Source organism: Diadema setosum, chromosome 5 (assembly GCF_964275005.1).
Source record: "Diadema setosum chromosome 5, eeDiaSeto1, whole genome shotgun sequence".
NCBI lineage: Eukaryota > Metazoa > Echinodermata > Echinoidea > Diadematoida > Diadematidae > Diadema > Diadema setosum.
In genome coordinates this window covers 26180715-26197177 of record NC_092689.1, presented here as the reverse complement: position 1 = coordinate 26197177, position 16463 = coordinate 26180715, and the positions used below count along the sequence as shown (strand labels likewise).

The 16463-nt window shown below is 37.5% G+C and overlaps 1 protein-coding gene across 1 annotated transcript in view; it reads right to left on the bottom strand.

Annotated features, from left to right (window-relative positions):
• Window positions 1-16463, bottom strand: part of LOC140228653 (disks large homolog 5-like) — a 104953-nt gene that overhangs the window by 61451 nt on the left and 27039 nt on the right. The window lies entirely within an intron of this gene.

Below are 16463 nucleotides of genomic sequence, written 5' to 3'. Positions count from 1 at the left end.
TAGCAAACAACACAATTGGCAGCAAGCAATTGTGATGGAGATCAAAACTGTATGCTTGAGAAATTGATGGTATATCTATCACCTTTCAACATAAATGTTTCTGGATATACATGTATCTCCTTCAACCCCTATGAAGTACTAGAACATGATTGCACAAACTGGAGGGGGCGCCATTCGACTAAACATACCCCATGCAGCAGACAATGGTTTCCAACTGTCCTTTGACCTCTAAGAAACTACAACATGCGAGATGAATCACCCATGTTCCAATGTTTGCTCTGGTGCAGGACCGTGTGATATCCCTCCAATGGCAAATCTAATCCAATGCAAGAAAGAAGTGAGCGGGCAACCACTGCTCTCATTTGTCAGCCCATTCTTAATCAACCCCAATAGTTACGAATTTTAAAGTATAGATTGAGCTTACGAGCCTTTGTGGCTGAGAAAGAAAAAAAAAATCAAAGCATCTCATTTGACACAAGGAGCCATAAAACTGAGGACCATTTTTGTACTTATTTTTTTTTTTTTTTTTTTTGGGGGGGGGGCAAATGTGGAAATGTAATTTTAGTTATTATTTCCCCATCTTCGTAGAACTTGTAGTCACTCACTTCAAAATAGACATCAGATTATCTTTTATTATCTGTATATTGAAAGACATAAATTAAAGAAGTGAACACCGGACAATATTTACAGGGCACATCAGGTATGCTAGCAAATATGGTGTATCATACAAGATTTGCAGTCAATCATGTAGGCAGTCCCTTCGTACAGGACTCAGAACTCTCTCTGCCTCACTTCCTTGCTCTTCATATTAAGAGGCTTGACCCTGAACAAATGTTTTGGAATCAATTTACACGAGCATCACAAGGTTAAATCAAACCATAATCAACTTCTGTCATCCTGTATCTGATCAAATGTAAATATATCAGGCAAAGCTGATGGCAGTATCTTCATAATCTAATGTTACTAAATATGTATATCTACAGCTGAGTGCTGTGCATCAACTACTGTAACCTAATCTACCCCCCAAAATAACCCCAAAACTGCAATTCAATCACCCCAAATCATCCAAAAACTTTGCACTCATTCTCAACATCAAAAAAACAAAATAACATTGCAGACATCACAGAACTTCAGCTTGTGGAACTTTAAAGCACATCAAATGTGCATATAAAAATAGATAATGAATGAATGATTTCAAATCACCAAAGTTCTCATCACGAAATGAGAGTAGAAATTACCTCACGGCAGCTCTTTGTCTCATACTGGAGATGACTATGTTTAGTTGAATCACTCCATATACATTTCTTATTCAATCACAAGGCACATATCCACCTCACTACAGATCCATGACATGGTACATTGAAAGAGTTAGGCCAAGCTGTTGTTACTAAACCATACTGCAGCAAGCTTGGCAGTCCAATACTGCATATTGAACCCGCTCCTAGCTCCCAAGCATAGCTTATTGCAGTAAGCTTGGTTAGTACAACACTGCAAATGAATTTGCTTCTAGCTGATCAGTATAGCTGCTGTATCAACGACTCACTCACATGCTCCCCTATAAGCTCATTTTTTCCCTTGTAATCACATTTATTACATTTAATTACCCTTCAAAGATAAGCCTTCTGAGCACATAAATATAGGGTGAAGCATAACCTGCTTGATAACAACATCAATCTCCAAATCGACTTGCACAACCCAAAACCCTATGTAATCCAAGTTAGATCTTTCTGAGCTTCTAATAATCTCTTAATCCTGTGGAAATCCAAGCCTCTCCAAGCTCCTACAAAAAAAAAAAAGAGGTAAAAAAAAATGCAATCTGAGCATATCTCTCGCATACACAGTCAGATAGCTTGCACATTTACACCCTATGCACCGACTCTTCGATGACAATATCACATTGGATTATACATGTCTTTTATCACTGGGTCAAACCTCTGGTTAAAGAGAAAAGTGTATCTTAACAGAAGTGGTAAATACTGTGAGTCATATCTTTAAATGCCAGGTAAAACGGCAAGGATGAATGTCGTCTAAGAGGATATGAAAAGGGTTTGAAAATCGAGACTATACGGGTGGCCTACACATCTCTCCCTAGATCCACGTCTCCCTGTCACATGGTTTTTGAGCCCGGGCCTGACGAGGCTCTGAGTAATATCTCTGCCAACCATGAACTGATGAAGTTTCAGGCAATTAAGCATCGCTTCCTCAATCTTGCTGGTGCGTCACCTCGGCAGACGGCTGTTACAGACGACGCGCATCCCCTGCAAGTGATGCCAAGACGTGAGGCCCACGAGTGCTAAATGGAGTGCAGAAGTCCACAATCCTATGACAACTGGCAAATAATGGACATCCAGTTGTTCCACTTTACAGCCATCTCAAAAATGGCAATCATCTCTCAATTTCCATGCATGTGGAATGCATGTTTCCACAGAATCTTTCTGAGTTTTAAAAGTACATCCCTGTACCCAAGTTCAGACTCACTTCAAATGAAAGCAATTACAAAATGTTTATTTGTCATGATAAATGCTTACTTTAAAAATGCTCTGAAAAACATGACGGGCCAGAAAGAGGAAAAAGCGCTAAATTTGCATTTTGCATTGCAAATCTTCAGCTAGCTTTGCATGTTGAGTTTGGAGCTCACCTTGAAAGACTTTTCTTCTCATCACTGTTTGTTGTTGTTGGTATTTTTTTTTTCTCTTGTCACTTTGAAAAACTTTTTGTCTTGCTTTGCACACATGCTAGATAGGGGTCAAGGAGATCTGCTCCAGAAAACTTACATCCACTAGTTTTAGAAGTAAGAAGTATGTTGAAGATTGCTGTGGAACATTAATGAAGACACACATGACATACAGTACCCTTGGAATAAAGGGGACTACATAGTGAATCATCCTCCAAGGTACTGAGCTAAAGATATCTCACTAAAACCATGATATGACTTTGAAATTGTATGTGCTACTTAAAGGCATAATTTACCATTTGCAGATGAAACAAAAACCCAGCATTAGTGCTTTAAAATAGTTCTAAAATGTGAGTTAGGGATAGAAACAACCACTGTCAAAATTTTAATTCGCATAATTGATGTTAAGTGTTGTTAAATACACAAAATGTGAACAATAGTTATAATAAAAATGTTTCCAGACTAAACTGTATACAGTTACGGTTTATTGAGAAAAACCCTGATATCTCCTTATATTTTAGGTTTTATTGCAAATATTTCATATGGTAGGATGTTTTATGATACAACAGACCCACATATATGCATCAAATGTGATATCTTGAACATTTTTGAAATCACTGCTCCCAAAGGTAAACTGGACCTTTAAGTTCATTTTCCACAAAATGATATCTTTCACAATGAAATGTGTGGCTGTGTAGAAAAAAAAATATATCAGAAAGAGCAGAGAGAGATAGAAAGATTGATAGATTGATAGACAGATAGATAGATATATAGATAGATAGATAGATAGATAGATAGATAGATAGATACAAAGATAAATATTGGGAGAGGTGGTTGTATGTTAGGGTTTTTGCTTTTTTGCTTTTTACAGCAAAGCTTGCCTATTTTTATGGTGTCAGATGCTTTGAAAGTACTGTTTTGCCTTAATAGGAATGCAGCATTTGTTTCTGTGTTAATGATTGAAAAACTCTGAACTCACAGGTAGATTTACCTTGAAGCACAAGTGTCATAAGTATTGGGCTATTTTCATTTCAGTTGACCCCTTCCACTACCATCACCTTCGCATGGGCTAAGACTCTCCTGCCCTCTTAATGACCCGCACAATCTATTAAACCCTTTCACAAAGTGGTGTCAATGTCCGACTCCTTTTCGTGAGCTTTTCCTCTTGGCTCTTGCAACTGCGCCCAGATGGGTTGGGACATCCCTCCTATTCTTTAGTCTCTTTGGGGGGAGCTTTTCAATTATAGAGGGGGGAATGGAAGGGTAATAATGGCGCACCCATTGTGCAGCGACGGCATTGTCGCCCAGACACCGAGAGATGATCAAAGGATGGTTGAAGCTCTGGCTGTTAGCCGATCAGAACTTAATAGCAAAACGCCGGTGCACAGGCACAGGGAAGACCTTGCCTTAAAGGGACAATGCCTGCTGGATAGGTGCCGGACAGGGTGTTTGCTTACACAGAAGATCAATGCATCGATTACCTTGTCCTTCAAAGGGACCGAGCCACATTAGTCTGGGGGGAAACACCTTCAGATGGGTGCATGCTGAATAAACCATTTGTGTTGGGAGGAAATGTATCCCCACCACATTCTGTTGTCTATTCTTTGAGTGGTAAATGTCACCAATATTATGGTTTCATCAGTGTATTATGATCTAGTTGGATAATACAAACGCCAGATCATGGAGTATGCATTCCTGAAAGAAATGACAAAGAATCTATTGAATTTCACCTAAAAATGCAATCAGGATCCCCTTTTTTTTAATTGGAAAGCATACCTTGCAGAATGGGGACTTTTGAAAAGAATGATGCTGTAAAATGTTTGCTTTGTATCCTTTCACTGATTTATATCCTCAGCATTATTTACTGTCTTGACTGCATTTACTCTTAACCTGGTGTCGTAAGCTATTCATGGGTGTTTGTATGAATGGCCACTATTCAATTAAAATATTGACCATTTACTTTATGTTGCTCACAATTATGTTGATAAATCAGTATGTAGAACAAAACAATGAATGAAGGAAATATTTAGGCAAATGGTTTAATAGCCCATCGAATGAAATGGAAGCTGATAAACACATGACCCACAATAGAAATGATTACAGAGTAAAGTCACCGTTGTACTTCTACTTGTGTCACACCATGATTTCAAGTCCCAATACAACATGAAGGTATCCTCATGTTAAGTGGACTGTCACTCATCATGTAAACAAGTTGGATAAAGAGTTTCTCACATCCCATTTCTCCATTCATGTAGACTGTTTTCACACTGATCAAGAAACATAACTACAATGCTGAATTACAATTAGTTTTGCAAAGTTTATGATTTGAATTATCATCTGCAAAACATGAGCCAGAAAGGCTTCATGAATTCTGTGGTTTTGAATTTCAGAGCAAGGAGGGGAGGTGTGGCTTCTTTCTGAGTTCCCATTAATCACTCTTGAACGATACGTGTAAGTAGTTTGTGCTTTGACTGCAGTGCGAGAATTTGAGGAGCACATTTCTTTTTGTGGAAGTAGTTGAAAAGTCACAATAAGCTCTGCCCCAAAAACACAATTTTGAGTCAATCCCTATACATGACTGTTTTGTTTTGAAAATCTTGCCAATAGTGATTGGAAAACACCACCACGATTCCAGTTTGCATTAACATGGCAAAAATGTGTCATTTAAATCATGATTCTAGTGATGCATCATTCCCATCCCATTTTAAATCATGTATTCTCTGTATGTGTGAAAGCACGATAGTTTACCAGCCTACCTCCTGAAAATTTACTGTACACAGTTCAGCTAGCTCCCAAACCCTCATGACATTTTCAGAATCTACCTGTAGAGGCTCTGTAGCTTTAGGGGTACAGTCACGACCACCTGCTTGCAGTAAGCATTACTGGACAACTTGCCTGAAATATGACAGCTGACTGCAACAGATAGGTTTTCTCTTTTTCCAATTCTCTTTTTCCACAAAGAGTGACCAGCCTCAGAGTGACCGCATGAGTCTGGTGACCAACCTGCTGGTGACCACTATGAAGTGGTCAATAAGACAGGCTTCTCGATGGTACTTATATCATCTGTACATTCTACACCACACAGATATCATTTTCATTATCATTCACCATATAGGCCTGTACCAAGCAATCTCTGTTCAATCTGATGTGGGCTTTTCCAAGAAGAATACCATGAAGAGTGATTTTGACAAGAATAGTCTTTGTGCATATAGACATTTTTTCCCCTAAATCTTTTTGAGTCAACATTTTCTTTCGTCAACATTTCCACTGACTTGAATTAATGTCTATTTAATCCATTTGTAAGGCTTCCACAATAAAGGAAGCATTTGGATCTAATATTGATTGATACTAATGGCCATGGAGAGGTTCTTGCAAGCCTGCTACGTTGTAGCCATATAACCAAGGATATTTAGTCTCTATTGAAGTCCCTTTTTCTTTTCAGCAATACTAATACAAAAGACTGCCACCAGTGTCTGCAGTACTGCTTGACACACATTTATGTATTCTTGCTTTCATCAAGACAAATCATATCATATTTTTTGACATTAAAGGAAGCAATATAAAGTTGGGTCAATAACTTATCCAAAATCCATTATGAGCACATATTTCCTGGCAAATCTGTTCGGTACATGGTTACAAAATCAAAGAAATTTCAAAAGTCATTATACAGTGCATGTATGGCTCACTCGAATACTAGCAAATTGCAGCAGTTGATTAAAAGTGTCCTTTAAAAAAAGGAAAATCAACAAGCCTTCAAGAGAGACTAGATGTGGACTAGGGGTAAAAGGGCAATGTCCTTAGAAGGAGAGACATACACAATGGCTGCAAGGCAAGAAGAATAGACATGGAATAATACCCTGGCATAGGCTATGTCCACATCAAGCCTATTTCTGCAATTGATGTGGCATAAAAGACCACAGGTTTCCTGTAATAGGGTCTGGGAAAGCCATGCTCTAGGTAGGATTAGTGCATGGGGAAAGTCCTACAAGAAAACACACACGTGGAACTCCAGTGATTGTGCTAATATATATCATACAAACATTCACGAATACTGACTTCCGTTCCTCTGCCACTCAGTGTGAAGATGACCTTTACGTTGTAGACCGAGTTCATCTGGCAGTCAAAGGTGGTAGAATATGGCAGACGTATATACGTAAGTTGACTGTAAAACTAGAAACATTCGTGGCATGAAACGAATTGGAGCCGAAGGCCTTCTTCGCAGCATAAAATCTTTGCAAAGCAATGACTGGCATTCAATGCTTTGAGTAGAAAAAAAAAACCTTCACATGCATTTTACATTGCACTTTCACGAATCCTGGCTCATCGCAAAATTCACAAAAGTTTCGTGCAGGCGAAAATTTATGGTTTTACAATAATGTGCAAGGAAAATCTTTACCCAAAGTCACTCTGAGGAAGTAAAGAAGGGGGACAAAGGGGTCTTCTCTCATTCTCAATGAAAGAACACTCCTGATCATCTTCTTCTGTTAAAATTATATGCCATGAGAAGATTGCATTGACAGTGTTCATCAAACAAGTCAAATTACCGATTGGATTCACATCTCCAACTTCACCCCCTTCTCCCTCTTTCCCACTCAATGCACTCTAACTCGTCTCTCAGCCGAGAAACAGACCCTCCCGACATCACGTCAACTCTACTGATAGAGAAGACCAGCACTGAGCCATGGGAAGCGATGCATTGATGAATTCACATCACCTGCAGAGTTAATGGCATCTCACCTTTTTCATCTTTCTCAGCAAACTTCCACCTCGCAGACAACCCCTCCCCCACATCCATCCCTCTCATCCAAACTTTAAAATATCAGTTTCTACACATACACTGCAGGTTCCAATGTGCCATGCACCCTGGTCCTGGAGTAACTGTAACACATACACACTTTTCAGTGTGTCCGTCGTCATAGAAGGCATACATGTTCAAACAATTCCCACGTGCACGGCACACTATTGGCAGGATCTTCTACACCGCACACTGACACAGTTTATTCAGTTTTCATTGTTATTCCCTGCCCTGCTAACTTCTGGGTTTCCCACGCACAATCTAGCACATATAACCAGGATCTACAAACACAAATGAGAATTGACAACAGAGACGACGAGAGCAAGGGGAGAAAACAAGAATAACGAGGACAAAGGAAAGAAGAGGAGAAAAACAAGAAAGAAGTAATGTAATACTTGAAAGGGCAGACATCACACTGATCACTAAATTTGTGCACCTAATGACTGAACAGTGTCTAACACATGATTCTGTGTTTCATTCGTCCACAACGGCACACATGATAGAATGACAAAGTGACTTTCCATATACACTGATGCACGTCTGTATGTATGTTGAGAGAAGTACAAATAGTTTGTAACAGAGATTCAGTCAAAGGGTACATTTATCAACTCACTTCTTATCAGAATTAAGGTTTCCAAACAACTTTCAGGAAGTTGGGGGCAGTTGATGAATTATGCAAAGCTACTTTAATGATGGGGTTAGAAATGCGTTTCTGAAATGCCAAAAAAAAAAAAGTAAATGTAAAATTTACAGGCGGCCAACAAAGTCATGAGACTTTCCCCTCCCCAATACCTACCTTGGCTCAAACTTGCTGGAAATGATAACAAAAATGTCATGGTACCCAGATACAGTGAAACCAGAAATTCTCGCAGGCATGAAATACCCTGATTAAATAGTGGGCAGGTTTCAGAGCATCCTCGAGGAGGTTTAAAAGCCCGCATGAAATAGCGGTCTCTTTTCCGTTTATACTGCACAGACTGGTTTTTGTCCCGGGCAGGCCCGACTGGTTCTGTTCCCGGGGTAACCAAGTTCCCCTCCAATACATGGCACGTGCTTTTGAATTTCTTACATAACTGCAAAACGAAAGTGCGCAAGTTGTGCAGCCTTTATTAGCGGCAAGGTCACGACGGCTTGTTTGTCTACTGTAAAACACAATATTTTCGTGGCATGAAATTTTCACAAATTGGAGCCGACAGCCTTTTTTGCGGCACAAAATTTTTGCGAGTTGTCTCTAACATTCAATGCATACAATGTAGACAAGAACTTTCACATGCATTTTAATTTTGTGAATCTTGGCTCTCGCGAAATGTGCGAAATGAAAATGCACGTGAACATTCCTCGTTTTACAGTATGTTTTCTGGTGATGACCTTCAGTGATGACTTCTGGGTCGGCAAAAAACGGGTAAGGGATTACAATGTGATAGCATAAGACAAGTCTTAGCATCAGGTGAAACGCCTTGATGTCATACTGATTCAAACCCAAAATAAAAACCAATATCAAGAGCAATTTGTATCAAATGATAGCTCTGTTGACGAATGTACACGTATGTCAAAAAGACTGCTAAAAAAAAAAAAAAAAAAAAAAAAAACTATTACAAGAATTACAGGGACCATCCAAATCTAAGTTTACAGAAAGATAAACACTGTTACACATGCTTGGGATATGCATTCCCAATACTATCACAGAATGGAGAGAAAACAAAAAATATGAGCTCGTCCATTCTTTGTCTTTGCACTCCCTACACTCATGTAAGACATGAAGATTTGACAGTTTGATATTCTTTGTTTCTGCAAACTTGACTCATATTCAAGTGACTACACAGTCATTTGAAGTATAATCTTGATAATCTCATTTCTTTACTTTTATACTGTAATAGGCAATTGAATAAAATATCCCTAGAAAAAAAAAATCCTACCATGTAACTGTCTTTTTTATCAGATTTGTGGAAATAAACTAAATTGAATTGAAATTGAAGTGAGAAATATACATATTATCTATTACAGGCATTTCCATTCATTTCACTTAATGAAACTACAGAAAAGCCTATGAAGTAAGAACATGGAGTGTTACATGTTTCATAAATCTATCTTTTGCATCTTCCTTATGCTCATACACATATCGCATGGCCATTTCAAGCTTCACTCATTCACGTTTCAAATCACGAGGTCCAACATTGAGATAGTGACTCATTATTTAATTAGTAAAACAAGTGTAAATATCAGTCAAACTAGGACAAGTACTTTGCAGACAGGCGCAGGCCTGACCAATTTCGCACGCAAGAAAGCGGCCATGCCATCAACTCTCTTCATTTTAGGACCCTCTTATCACCTCTTTACCAATACCCCATTTCACTTGAAAAAGAATTAAAGCAAATACATTCTGACTAGATTTTGTTTGTTTGTCTGATCTGCGTGCATATACTATATCAATCAGAAACTACATTTCACTGCCAGCAAGGAATACGGATCTCATATCTCAAATACAAATCAAGTTTTCAATCATCATGCATGTTCATATCAGTGCTCTGTTTCAAACAATTATAGAAACAGTTGTACTTGGCAGTATTTCATACATGAAAATTATTGTCAGGGTTTCTCTCTATGGCTGACTGAATGCATACAAAGGCAGTCATGATCAACTTTTTTTTTCTGTTTTTTTCACTACCCCCTGAATCCAGTATATATATGTAACAAGTTTGCATTCATTATTTGGTCTCATGCTGTTGTTTTTTTTTTGGTTACCTTTGAAGCTACAATAGTTTTCCTCAAGGCGATACTATCATTCTGCCATACTGTATGTTCTATAATCATACAGCTGTTCAAGTACGTAGTTCAAATGTTTCAAAGTGGGTTCAATGAGCCAGAAAGTGCAACATTGGTGATCAAGACATCATGAATAAATCCACAAAAATTTGGCAACATGATAGGTTATGCCAATGAACAAATGCGATGAAATTCATCCACTTTTGTTCTTTCCTGTGAAACTTGAATATGAATCAAACTCTTTCACAATATCAACTATTGTATGGAAATTGGAGTCTTAATGATGAGTTTGTGTTGCTCCTTAAATTGGGTTGAATGAGTATCAAATTCCAAAATGGTACATAATCAGCGCATATCTGAAAGTCAAAGATTGACATCTTATGGGTTATAATGCTGAAGCCTAAACATCATGTGCATATTTACTTGTTACTCAGTGCCCATATCATCAGGTGAGAACCACAAGGATATTCATGTGTTCAAAGATTTGAGCATAAATAGAAACGAAACACTCAATTTTCATGAAATACATAAATCATTTAATCAAATGTGGGTAGATTTATAATCATTGTTCAAAATACAGGGTTAGATTGCATCCTTGTGGTTATGATTCTTAATATTTAACTGAAAAAATAATTTCAAATTTCAATAATTCAATATTCCCAAAACTGTGCTAAAGCCCATCTGGTTCTCAGATGATAATATGCAAGTTTTTCTGAATAACCTATGAGTTCCTCACTGTTACAAACATATTTTCTACCATACTTTTGAGTGATTCCCATCTATAAAACAAAAGAAATCCCCAATTTTTTGCTTCAAGGTCTTTAGTGGACTTTAACATCCACTGCTTCCTTGCAATATTCAGTTGGACAAAACTTTACTGAAATAACACTCGGTCATCTTTGACAGTGACTGTACCACAACAGAGGATGCCCCCCAGTCAGGTGAGGGACTGGGATTACCCGGGGAGGAGGGAAGAAGACACACCCCTTTCAATCAGTGGGAATTGATTCTTATTGCCCAACATGGGGGAGAAGTCTGACAACACCAGTTATATGTCTGAATATATTATGCATATATACATATATATGTACAATGTATGTGTATTATTTTACATGTATGTACATTGCATGTAAGTTTGTGTGATTATATTTGAGTAATATATTTTTCGTTGTTTATATCCCACCAATGAAAATCAATTTCTGTCTCAATGAATAAACAGACAATAAAAACTCATATCATCATATCACTCATATCATATCATGGCGGACCAACCTTGCAATATCCTTATCAAATCTTTACTCATATATACCCACCAATGATTGCATCCTCCATTCATGGAAACGTAATTGAATGACAATTTATACACAGATCAAAGCTTATCCCTGATGAGCACTCAGCTTTTTGATGAATAGAAAATAGAAAATACCCATTTTCTTTCCATTTGGCTTTACAACAATCACTTTATGTACATTAATTTGATAGACTCATAGTATCCAACGGGGAAGGGGTAATCCAGCCTTCCACAAAATCACAATCAATATTCTTTTAGAAAATTTTTATTTATAAGGAAATAAGATTACAAAAAAAAAAAGGAGAAAAAAGGTGGTTATTCTCAATGAGGGCATTGTACTTTTTATATCCCATGACTTGTGATCTACATGAAAAAAAAAAATGTATGTGCTAAATACTGGACTAAAAAAAAACAAAAAACAGTGACACACCACAATAAAATCTATTGAATTTCTGAGATGGGCCATGGTCCCGGATGATGACAACAAGAGTGAATGGAAGGCATATCTCCGTTGTTATCCTTTAATTCTTCTCACTTCCATTTTTATGATATATTGAAATGAAAACCCCCTGGGTATACGCAACAGCTAGTCTAGTTGTTTTGGTTTCTTTTCTTTCTTTTTTTAGTCACTCTTCTTCTGTGACCCCTGATTTTTTTTTTTTAAAGTCAGAGTAAAACGCAAAAAGAAAATATCTTATATCCAGCCAGGCTCCCTCTTGGATACGTCTAAGATTTTTTTTTTCCCATTTTTTTCATTTTTTTTCCCTATTACTTTGGACACCTGAGAGTAGCATTATGCTAAAAATATATGTATTACTCTTGAACTAGGAATAAACTGACCATGACTATGACAGTAAATTGATTATTGTCTTATGCATACTTAAAGGGCAAGTTAATCTCAATATACATAGGGATTTCACATCAGTGAAAGTTTGAGGAAAATCAGACTACAAGTTCAAAAGTTATGAATTTTTGAAATTTCAACACAGCCATCACTGGATGAGAAGATTACTACAACTTGTGATGTGGATGTGTAGAACTATATACAAAAAAAAAATAAATAAACACGTTTAAAGTTTTCTCACATGATAAAAAGGCACTTGACTTGTCCGTTTCAGAGGGCTGGGGGAATAATATTTCTTTTAACATAAGTCAGTACAAATTGAGGGAATGTACACTATAACAAAAAAGAAATTTTGTGGAACTCCTTATATCGTTGTACATATATGATGTCATAAACTCATGATAGCAGTCTTCTCCATCCATCAGTGACTGAGTAGATACTTCAAAAATTCATAACTTTTGAATGGAATGTCTGATTTTCCTCAAACTTTCACTGATGGGTTCTACTGATATTGCTGCATTCACTCAATTGACATGAACCTGTCCTTCAACTAGCAGACTTACTATGTTATACTAGCTAGCATGGTCTTTTCCATTTGAAATCATCTCTGTGAGTAAAGATAAATTCCTGGGCATTCTCAGAATATTAAAAGATCACAAAACATTTTGATATTCCACTGCGTATGTGACAGGCATTAGATTAGTATCTATTCTGGTGCTCTTAACCATAAATGCTATGTTAACCACCCCCCTCAAAATATTAAGCAAAAATAAATGAAATGAAAAAAAAAAAAAACCTTACATATAACAACAACAAACTAGGTCTCCCAAAGTTTCTCAAGCATACCCTCAATGACAACCATGGGGTCTGGTCAATGGAGACTAGCCATTTGTAAGTCTTGCATGGAGGTGACCTTGTACATTGGTTGTGTACCATGGTGATGGCTATGGATCGGATCTGTGGCTCCTAGCTAGCCAAGGTTCGCCTGCTGTACAAGTCTTTGTCGTTCACTGCACCACAGTGAACTTGGCTTGCGGGCACAAAGTGGAAAGAATATGTGTGTATATAGAGCACAGAGGAGAGAAAGAGAAACTAAGACAAACAAGAGGAGAGACAGAAAGACAGACAGACAGAGAGAGAAAGAAAGAGAGAAGGAACTGTCCCACATAGAGGGATATACCCAGTAACATATCAACCAGTCCCTACTACCCCCACCGGCCAGGGCAGTATAATGCTTCTTGGAGCCCAGAGTACACTGATCATGGCTCACTCTGTAGGGGACCACGCAAGGGGGGAGACCGAGTGTCTAGCCAATGCGACTTTTTCTTGTGATCAGAGTTGTGTGACATTTTCACCTCAAAATCCAGAACAAAGACCAAATTTGATCAATATGCTCACGCACCTGGTTGACAAAATGATGCTCTACTTCTAAAAACAGAAACTCAAGTTTTAAAAATATTATTAATTAATCATTATTCCACACATTAACATAGTTATCTCATAAAAAAGAATTATATATACACTGCACATAATATAGAATATCATAAGCAATGATATTCATGCTATGAAAAATGTACCACCAACAAAAATTTTAAAATTTTCTGTTCTACCATTAGGCTACTTCTCTCATCTGACTTTGGTTTGCATGTAAGTAACAAAGTAACAAAGAGTTCAATAGAACTAGCACATTTCTACTACCAGAGACAAACAGTAGAAAACACGCCTCGAAAAAACAGAAGTACTGTTGCAGTAAATTTGGCAATTATATAGTGATTGACAAAGAAGGGCGTAATGGTACACTTTTTCTCTGGTCCCACTGGACGAAGATTTCAGTGATCACATGATGACTAATGGACACCTATTTAGCTGACACCCATGACATCTGTGTACACTCTTTTTGTTTTGCATGCTGCCACCACTGGCAGTGTTGTTGTTGTCTTGGCGTCACTGGGGCGATTACAATGGGGGGTCAGGATTTTCTTTGACGGTCACACCTTGGGAGTCAACCAAGTCCCATAATGGGCATCAAACTGCCCCTAATAAGGGGCAAAATACAAGTAGGACATGTTTCAGTGAGGCCCACCACCAGGTGAGATTATAAGCCAGACATCCAGCTGAGTTTTCTTGACACAAAGTCTTGTAGAACAGTACTTTGTTAGAAGTCAAAAGAGTCTCCATACAGAACGATGAGTCAACATTGATATAGTAATTCAGGGACATGTATTTAACTGCTCCAGTTGTATTGATAGAGTGAATTTGCCAGGTGCACAGTGTAATGTCTGACATTAATTTCATGTGACTTTTAGACATTGTAGCACAGTAAAAACTAAACAAGCAATCATTCATGATGAAACATACAGGGCCCCTATGCAACATTCTAACAATCAACTTTACTATCTATAATCTTTTTTTAATGTTCCCTTTTCCACCATTTGGCAATTAAAAATCACATACTGTCCCAATTTTCGTCTCCATTATAGTATACACGACATCCATAGTGAAATAAAAAACGATTCCACTGACACACATGGAAAACTATACAAAAATAACTTCCTTCAGAGAGTCATTAAATCACCAATTCAAGGAATTTTGTTACGCAGAGGCACTGCACATGAACAGAGCTGCATTAGCAAATTTGGTCTGATCATATCAGTCATGAGTCAGCCTTGCTTTAATCATTTTCCATATCCCTGGATGTCAACACACACAGAAAGAAGACCAAGAAAAAAAAATACAGCTAGGCACCTGTTGTACAACCATGTCATAATCTCATGATCCTCTCTTGTAATCACAGCGCTGCCAAAATATGACGCATATCACTAGATTATTACGAGAAGTCAGTTGCATATTCTCTTCTCCTCGACATCTTCCTCCACAGAAAATACCAGATGCACAGGAATTTGTTGGTTTTCAAATATAAAATCTGACTAGGTCCTACACACTCTACACATATTTAGAAATGCCATGGTGATCAGTATTACATTGACGCACATGACAGTAAAATGGCGTGACACAGAATGTTAAGAAAATGGTCATAAACTCTGAAAATGTTTGGCTTGCAAATGTTCTTACTGACATCGGAGTTCCCAATATTTCAAGTGAATATTATGAAATCACTTAGTAATAATTTTGATAAACATACATTCAAGCTTCATTATGTAAAACTACTTCACACCAAGCATTATGTTTTTGATCTGCTGATTTCTTTACATGTCAAACATTACTTCATTATGATACCTAAAATTTGTTGTTTGAAATTTTGTTCAGCGCACTTGTGTATGTGGTCACTACCAATATCACCACTTTGTTTCATTATATGTTCTTTAAACACAATCAACTTCAACATGGTATGATTTTGCTCTGTTTATTGATCAGAACCTCTACCTGTAGACTTTAAACAATTTTTCACTAAATTAATAAATATGGCCATATCTAAATCTTGGGAGCTGAAATTAAACGTTGAACAGATTCCGACAGAATTCTCTCGATTCCGAGTCCCTTTAGTGCAGTCAAAGGCTTCTGAGTGGGACTGCTATGCACCATCAACGTATATCAAATTGAACATATTTGTTTCTCTTGTTCAAGGAAATCCCTCTATAACACATTTATCTTTACAATTCCACAGAAAACTCGGTAGGTGACTTTAAAATGTTCATACCATCAATGAACGCATAAGATGACAGATTATACATTGTAAAAGAAATTACATACACTCAATGTACAGTTGATAAAGGGATGATATTTCAGTGGCTACCTATAACTCATAATCTCCATCAAACTTATTCTGCCATGCTGTGAATATCTTGTAGTACGAGAGCTCAATTTCTACATGTACCTCTCCTAGTCCCCAAATTACCCCAAGATGAAATTGGAAACAATCATATCAGGAGACACAATCAAAGCATTTCTTTAAAAAACAGTGCACTTCCTGCCCTGTGCACAGAGTTAACAACAGTATTCTTGGTATCAAATGTCATCATCTATCACAAAGAGAAGTACAAGTCACCTGTCTTCTTTTCTCTGAGTAGTAATGTTACCATCTCTCTCGGTCATTCCTCCTCCCCCCCCCCCCCCAATCAAGTCACATGATCTCAAT